This window comes from Boleophthalmus pectinirostris, unplaced genomic scaffold (assembly GCF_026225935.1).
Source record: "Boleophthalmus pectinirostris isolate CB_2022bp ecotype Guang Dong unplaced genomic scaffold, ASM2622593v1 HiC_scaffold_20, whole genome shotgun sequence".
In the NCBI taxonomy this organism is placed as follows: domain Eukaryota; kingdom Metazoa; phylum Chordata; class Actinopteri; order Gobiiformes; family Gobiidae; genus Boleophthalmus; species Boleophthalmus pectinirostris.
The window spans coordinates 13,803,451-13,812,532 of NW_026571153.1; the positions used below are offsets into that span (position 1 = coordinate 13,803,451).

At 36.9% G+C, this 9,082-nt stretch overlaps 1 protein-coding gene across 1 annotated transcript in view; it reads right to left on the reverse strand.

Moving 5' to 3' along the window:
* LOC110159331 (adhesion G protein-coupled receptor L3-like) overlaps positions 1-8,787 on the reverse strand; it is a 400,279-nt gene extending 391,492 nt beyond the window's left edge. Inside the window, exon 1 of the mRNA XM_055156115.1 lies at positions 8,316-8,787. The gene's annotated coding sequence lies outside the window, so the exon portion shown is untranslated. The remainder of the gene's footprint in view (positions 1-8,315) is intronic.
* Between the last annotated feature and the right edge of the window lie 295 nt (positions 8,788-9,082).

Consider the following 9,082-nt stretch of genomic DNA (forward strand, 5'->3'; position numbering starts at 1 on the left):
GTGCTTTGACCCCCCTAGGGACAAGTGAACTAAATGTCAAAACCAGACGATGGAAGGGTGGCTTGCAGATAATTAAAAGTGCCATTTGAAAACATCTGAATTTTCTCCTGCAAACTGTCACCGGTCATGCTTACATAAACATGCAAGAGTAGCAGGCTCGGAGGCCTTTAATTAAAATTGAATGCATGAATAGAAATGACAAGTCAAAACACAGACTAGTCTTATAGAAGTGGTTCGCATATGCTAACTCAAAACAAACAGAAGAAAAACAAATACTTTAAGTTGGGAGAAGTAAAATAGTACAAAAAAGATGTAGGAAGAATGCAAAAGTATATGATGAAAAACATGTAAGTAGACCAAATATATTCAAAGTTGGTCATAAATGTACTTTTGATTCACAGCATATTGAGGTAGTGTTGTCAAAATACCAAAATGCTAAACTTGATTTTGATACTAAGAAAAAGGTTCAGTACATCATACAGGTTTTTATTTTTAAATATACACACAATGGATTGATTTCCAAGTCAACATGATTTTATTTTCTTTAATATAAGATTATAAAACTATTCAGGATATGTCTATCTTATGCACTTATTATATACCTAAATGCTCATGATGTAACAATATCCAAATATTTCAATATGATATTTTCACTATATGCATCTCACAGTATGATATTTATTGAGATATTTTGTGGAAGCTATTTTTCTGTCATAATACAATAATAATTAAGGTTTAAAAGTGCTCAATGACAGTTGTTTTATCATGTAGATTGGACTAAAACAGAGCAAAGGATCATGGTCTATGTAGTTCTGTTTTTAAGCTGTTGCTGCACCAGAACAATGAATTTATGCAAAGAAACTTGTAATTCGATATATTGTGATGGTCCACGATATTATTGTGAGACTTTGATGATACAATATCACTACAAGCTCAATTATACAATGTGCAATCAATTCCTGTTTTATTTCTTCGTCTCCATGAAACTGTTTAAGACTAGCCCGGTAATATATTACAAATTATATGTGTTGTATCTGTAGCACTTTTGAATTTTTGCACAATATATATGTTTATACTATGTAGCTTTCTATGTATTGGTTGTTGGGAATTGCAATATTTATATCTTGTATTATATCTTATCTTAAATGACTAAAATCTATTCTGCCTACATGTCCCATCATGCACCAGGGGACTATGAGCCAGCCCACTGTGAACATGTACACTATTACTTTAAATCTGCACTGCGATAGCCAACTTGAGTTTGCCCTGATGAAGGCTGAAGGCCCGAAATGCGTTGGCGTGATTTTAACTAATCTGCCATGTGGTGTTAAAGGCTTTTAATTAATTTGTACTTTTTGAGTGCCTCAGTTTTTTCAACTTTGTATTTGAGACTGGTCCCTACACTGAAGAGCACTGACTGAAAGGACAATTCTGCACAATTTCTGTATATTCAAGTAGCAGTGCCCCATCAAGTATCACAATATTTCAGTTATTCTTACATCCCTAAATGTATATAGTTTTATACTAGATGCAGTATACATTTTTTTGACAACCCTAGAGGTAGTTATATTTATTGTACCCAAATAAAAGTACAATTATATCAAAATACTGCATCATCACACAAGGCAAAGCATGGTTACTAACATGCACATCTGGTATTGACAACTACAGTAGGAATCCAGGTCAGAAAACAATGTAATTCCAGCTACTCCCATTACACAAATGACCAAAGAGCTCCACTCAGCGCTGTACCGATGACCTCACCCTGTCCTGCTTTACGACAAGCCCCTGCAAATCCGCTGGAGGTTTCAAAAACGGATCATCACTGCTCGGCACATGGCTCCCGCTGCCAACTGTTGAAAAGCGGGATCAGGAAGAGGGCTGGGGTTTTAATTTGATAATCCTAATTACAATAATAGCAAATAATGCACACTTAGGCACACCACAACTGGGAGTGCCAAATGGAGGGTTACATTGATGACAGTGTTGCTTCATCCAGGGCTGATCCTGACTCAGCTCACAGCACAAAAGCAAAAGCGAAAATTCCCAAAAGCTCCTCGTAAAATTATGCAATCACAAAATATGCTACGCCATTTATGATCTTGGTTTAAAGACGTACTAGGGAACCTTTCTAGTGGATTGTTCATGTTACGCTATGCCTGGAGAGCTCAACACTATGGCATTAAAGTCGCATTATCTCCATGGCGACTAAATAACGCCATCAAGCCAAGTTACAGGTCATATCTGCGGAGAGGCAACCCCGCTCGGAGTGCATGTTTTATGGCATTTTTAGCAATAAAAACACCTGTAAATAAATTCATGACAGATATATTTGATGTGATACCGTGGGACATTTCAGGCAAAACAATATCAAGAGACAAGAAAGTGCCAGACGCAACAGAAAAGTTATGTAATGCATCTTTAAAACATCTCCACAGGGAAGTAATCAGGCGTGTTTCTCTTTATTGTTGGTCAAGCATGCATGGCCCAACAATAAGATAAGTAATGCTTGTTTAAAGATGGATTATTAGTGTCTGTAGAGTGGAGATGAGGATTTGGAGTATATTTTATTTGTTTGATAAAATAAGGCAAGTGTAAAGTGAGTGTACTCTTCAAATATTTTGGAAAAGCAGTGTCAAACTGTAGCACTCAAGGATACAACTCGAATAAAAAAAAAATTTGTGGGTGGAAAATGTTAAAAATAATATAATTTGATACTTTATTCCTGGTGCAAAGGAATAAAGTATTTCCCTTTGAATTTTACCATCTGTTGTCGCCATAGTAACACCTGCCTCTTGTCTGTAACGACAACAGGTAGGCTTGTTACAATAGGACTACTCGATAATGGAAAAAAACATTATCACGATTATTTTGGAGAATACTGAATCATGATTATTCAAATGATTATTTTTTAGTTACACAATGGTTTTATTCAGCAAATTTCTCTATCTCTAAAAAAAAAACCACCACTTTGTTATTGATAATTTACACAAAACTTTCAAATTGGAAATAAACACAGGCTACAACTATGCACCTTAAAGCAGTTTTGTGATATTTAAAACATAAAATCAATAAAATATACTTTGAACATGAAATAACGCATAGAAAAACATCAATGTATCCAAAATAAACTATATATCCAGCTGTTGTACAATATCTAGATTTAAAAAACAAAATAAATATACTTGTTTATATGAAAAAATATCCCAAAATAAACTTTCAGCTTTAAATAATTTCAACTCAATTATATGAGTTTAGAGATCATTTGACACACAAATCAAAATCTCGATTAACTGCACAGCCTTATGTCTCAATAACCAATTTTGAAGTTTGATATTTTGCTGAATTAACGATAATATTGAAAGTAATTTATGCCACTGACTCAATAAACTGCCTCAGTTGACTTCCCAAAAATATTGTTCTAGGTTTCATATAATGATAAGTCAATATAGTAATTATCAGAGGTGAGGACTTGCAAGTTGTGACTTGAGAAACACTTTTAAATCTGAATTCTTTCTATTCTGACTAATGATTCACACAGACTTTGTCAAGACATTTAAAAAGGAAAAATTTACTAAATTAATTTCTACTACTACTACTATTATATATACTCTATAAATACTCATATATAAATATACTACAAGTTTTTTTTAAGTACAATTTATCTTAAAAGTCATATAAATTGCAAAAATCTAAGCTATATTTGGTACTTTGGTTTCAAAACTTGAAATGACTTGAAGCTCAAAGCAGACAACTTGGACTTGACTTGGACTTATGGGCCAGTGACTCAAGACTTGACTCGGACTTGCCTGTATTTGACTTGGGACATGACTCGGACTTGAGATCAAAGACTTGAGACTTACTTGGCCTAAGCACAAGTACAAAGAGTAATTCAACTTAATTAAAAGAGTGTATAATTTGAACTTAAATTCAAAATAATTGAGAATAAGAACAACAGACTAATGATTATACAGTTGTAGAAGCAAAATTATTGGCATTCGACTTCAATTCAGTCGTTTTTTATGACCGAGAGATGAAATTTTTGACTAGAAAAATTTAATTCTCCAAAATAGTCACGAGTCACTTTGAGTATTTGAAGTAGTGCTTTCAAAGACTTATTTTTTATTTAACCCACTCAGGGGAGCATTAGATCAAAGAGTCACTACCTCACATTATCCAGGATGCTGTGCCATTTATCAACCTAATGAAACAATCAACAGCCAAAATAATTCAAACCGCTCCGACAAATTAGATTGATCTGGGTGCGTAATCATGTCCAAAAGGCTAAAACCAGTGTAAATCAATAGAACAGGCGGCGGAGGGAAGCACAGGTGGCACCCAGTGAAAAAGCTGCAACACTTTAAAGGGGGTCAAAGGTGACGCTAAACATGAGCCGAAAATGAGTCCTAGCAACACTTCGAAGAAAGCATCCCGGTGAGAACACTAAATTACACCAAATCTGCAAATACAATGGAACCAAGGCGACCCTCATTACAACAAACAAGTGAAGGATTGCAGCCATTATATTGACGAGCTGAAATTAATACATGCTGGGTACTACTACGTTGATTGAGGTTGAAACAATTATCTCTTGTTTTGCTCTAGACAAAAAAAACAACATGCAATTTAAACACGTGATCAGCTGGTTTGGTTGGGGGTCCGTCACCTGCTTTCCTGTTTCTATGGTGATGTCATTTTTTCCTCCTGGAATGTTCCACAGTATCACATTAAGCAGCTCTACCAGGGGTGGGCAAACTTTTTGACTCAAGTGCCACAAAGGCCGGACCAGGAGCAGATGCATGGAGTGTTTTGGTAATCCACCTCATAAGAGAAAATAATAACATGGGATATGTAGAAATTGAAATATCCCATAAAACAAAATATTTTTGCTATTTACTGAAATTACTTTTAAAACACTAAATTATCATTTTTATTATCATTATTCAAGTTAGACGGGTCATATTAAAAAGATTAAAGGGCCGCATATGGTCCCCGGGTCGTAGTTTGCCCACGCCTGAGCTATATACCTTGCATTTATTCAATTGCAGGTGGATTTCTAGCGCAAAAATATCTAGAAAAAAAAAAAAAAAAGCATTCTCACTGTGAGCGGGTTGCCTTTCCACAGATCTAACCTGTAACACATTCTAGACAATTTGACAGGCCCTCCACCTGAGTGACACAATGCACCTTTAAATCCTCTTTCCAATAAGACAAAGTCCAGTAATGAAGGTGACACATTTGCGTTCAAGTTAAAAGTGCACTATGTAACTTTTCTTTGACTGGAATGTTCCACAGTCTGGCATTAAACAATCATACCTTCTATTTATTCAATTACAGGTGGTTTTATAGCGCAAATACCTAGAAAAACAGGCATTCTGACTGTGAGCGGGCTCGCCTATTCACAGATCTGACCTGTAACTTGAAGATAGAAAGGTTTAATGCCATACAATGCCACATTCTAGACAATTTGACAGGCCCTCCACCAGAAAAGTGATACAATGCACCTTTAAATCCTCTTTCCAATAATTCAAAGTACAGTAATGAAGGTGATAAATTTGCGTTAAAGTTAAAAGTACACTACGTAACTTTTCTTGCCTGGAATGTTCCAGTCTGGCATTAAGCAGCTATGCCTTACTTTTATTCAATTACAGGTGATTTTATAGTGCAAATACCTAGAAAAACTGGCATTCTAACTGCAAGCGGGGTCGCCATTCCACAAATCTGACCTGTAACTTAAAGCTAGTAAGGTTTAATGCTATACACTGACACATTCTATACAATCTGACAGGCCCCACCAGAAAAATGATACAATGCACCTTTAAATCCTTTTTCCAATAAGACAAAGTACGATGCGCTACAGTTAAAAGTGAACTGCATAACTTTTCTTTCCTGGAATGTTCCACAGTCTGGCATTAAGCATTTATTCAATTACAGGTGGTTTTATAGTGCAAATACCTAGAAAAACAGGCATTCTGACTGTGAGCGGGCTCGCCTTTCCACAGATATGACCTGTAACTTGAAGATAGAAAGGTTTAATGCCATACAATGTCACATTCTAGACAATCTGACTCTCTCTCGACCAGAAAAGTGACACAATGCACCTTTAAATCCTTTTCTTGCCTGGAATGTTCCACAGTCTGGCATTAAGCATTTATTCAATCACAGATGGTTTTATAGCACAAAAATACTTAGAAAAAAACAAGCATTCTGACTGTGAGCGGGCTCGCCTATCCACAGATCTGACCTGTAACTTGAAAATAGAAAGGTTTAATGCCATACAGTCACACATTATAAACAATTTGACAGGCCCTCCATGAGAAAAGTGACACAATGCACCTTTAAATCCTCTTTCCAGTAATTCAAAGCACAATAATGAAGGTGACAGATTTGTATTAAAGTTAAAAGTGCACTACGTAACTTTTCTTGCCTGGAATGTTCCACAGTCTGACATTATCTTCATGCAGTCAAACGGGAGACTCCATGAGGCCTAGCTACAAATCAACTCTGTGAACAGGCGAGTCCCTACACAGGAAGTAATAATGCATGTTGTTCCAAGGTATTTTTGTCGCAATAAAAACTGTAATTTAATAAATGCAAAATGGATAAGTTCAGTGTCATGCTGTGGAACATTCCAGGCAAAGCAGAACCATGGAGACAAGCAGGTGGCCAGAAAAGTTTGCTAAGTTTGTAATACACACAATATTTGAAGATCCTTTTGCGCTTTGTGTTGCATTTTTGTATGAAAAGCAGTCTATAAATAAAGATTGATTTGATCCTTTAACTACACTTTTGTCTTTAGAGCACCTTTAAAATATTTCAAAGCAGTTTCTTGCATCTCACCAAAAACTGCTGCACTACATATGGATTATATTTGCATTTATAATCCAACATTCCCTCACACACACACAGTATAACTCCCGACTTCCTCTCCTCCTGAGAAACTCCTGGGGACATTTGATGCTTTGTGACTAAACGCTGCTGTCAACCTGCTCTTTGTTTGTCTCAGTCTCATTTTGATTCCGCTCCTGGAGGAATTATAATCTGGGTGCAGCATCTGGTGAGGTACCTGACGGGATGGGACAGTAGTTTGTGAAAATACGATAATTGCTTTATTCTTGTTTGGCTTCAGTAGACTTTACAGGGCATAGAAGTAAAGCTAAAGGGGTTAAGTTCAATATTTAGTATTTAATTCTACATATTAGATTATTGTTTACAATTTCAAGACAGACACACTCACACTCCAACAAATGTAAATGTAAAATAAATTGTTCCAGTGGACAGGAAAAAACTGGAGATTCAAAAATGCATCTAGTTTTTTTGGGGAAAATTCTTTATCTTTTGTTGAGTTTTGTGGGTCAGTTAGAATAGATCTTTTACTTTCAGTTTAGGTTTTTTACATTGCAAGATATTAACCATTGCCTTGGCGAAGGTCTGGTCAATTTCAGTTTTCTGCAATCACATCCATGCCTTTTTTTATTCGCCTGAAGCCTTCACACACTATTCCATTTTTCAAATAAGCTGAGTCCATATTGTCAAATAAAGGACATGTGCGTAAAAAGGAGCAGAGGCGGCTCTCATTCAAAGCAATAGGACTGGCTTAGTTACCTTTCTCAGTGATTTTGATGTTGAAAGAGTGTCCTCACATCAAAGCGTTGCTGGCCCCACAACTGTGAACAACTGAGTTAAAAAATCGTCTTTCCATCAGCCAAAAATGACGAAATTTAAATACAGTACACGCCTGCAATATGGAGAATGGTTTCCAAGGCTCAAAATGCATCTTTCTATACCGTAAGCATCAAATGTATGAAAGAAATACGCATGGCCAGTACAATGAAACAGGCACCGTGGCTTCTAAGGACACGCAGCTAACAGATCATTCCAAACAAGAAAACAGAAAACGTAAAAATCACTGAATCAAATTAGAAACTTGAACTCCAATTAGACAAAAATCAAACTTCTCATCATTACCGCATCTTTCTTCGCTCCCCAACAACATTAGCGCATTATTATCCAGCTCTCCCCAATGAGCGCGTAATTAGTCCAAACAGGAAATTGAAATTCTCACATTGGTTATCGATATTACGTTTGTGATCGGCGGCGGACTGCACCTGAAAGCGTCGATTGGCCGCCGCTTCTTCGAGTAATTAAACAGTGGAGTGTTTGTGCATGCCAAGACATTACAGGCGGGAGAGCACACACATCAACGCGCCACGGGAGGGATTAAAAAAATAAATAATAATAAAACAAAGCTTTATTATTATATGGCACAGTGCGGATGGTGCGTGAATGCGCGTAAAAACATGCCCAACACTTACCTTGCTTTGGGAAAATCAACCTCCAGCAGCGAATGCGGTTAAAGCTCGCGTTCTTTCATTCACAAAGTGGCAATTTCTCTTATAAACGTCCCTTTAGTGGTTATTAGAAGAGATTTTTTTCCCAAACAGTTCGTACAAATCCTCGTCAAATCGCCTCCAGCTTACGTACGGTGCCTCCACAGAATTCACCGGCTTTTTTTCTGTCGTATCCAACGGCACAGTGTCCCTTTTTTTTTTACATCCCTTTACACACGTCCTCCGGTGCGCGTACGAACTCTCCTCTCCAACAAGCGTGGATATCCGTGAGGTTTGTCAAAGGTGAGGCAATGGGGAGGGTAAATGCTCCGGAAAAAAGAAGAAAAAAGTGTCCAAAAACTGCACGGTGTGAGCGGCTATGACAAGCCAATTGAGCGCACTGGCTGTCGTGCTCGTGGCTCGTACCGAGGCTTCTGAGAGCTGTGAAAGGTGAGAGGAAAAACTCGGATGTGGACTGCCGTTGTCAGCGTGTACTCGGGCTCCACCTAGCTGCCGATAATGTAACAACAGAACAAAAACCAAAAGCATTTACACCACAGTTTACGAGCTGTACAGATTTTACGCTTTGATTTTCATATTTCAATCTTAAAAATCCGTAACAAAATATCAAAGCATATTCAAACACATTTGTAACAAGTTGGGCACAATTTGTCCCAGAGAGATTGTTGACAAAAATACTCGCTTTTCTACTTTTTTTTTTTTTTTTTTACATTTCATTTCAAGTTCAGGAC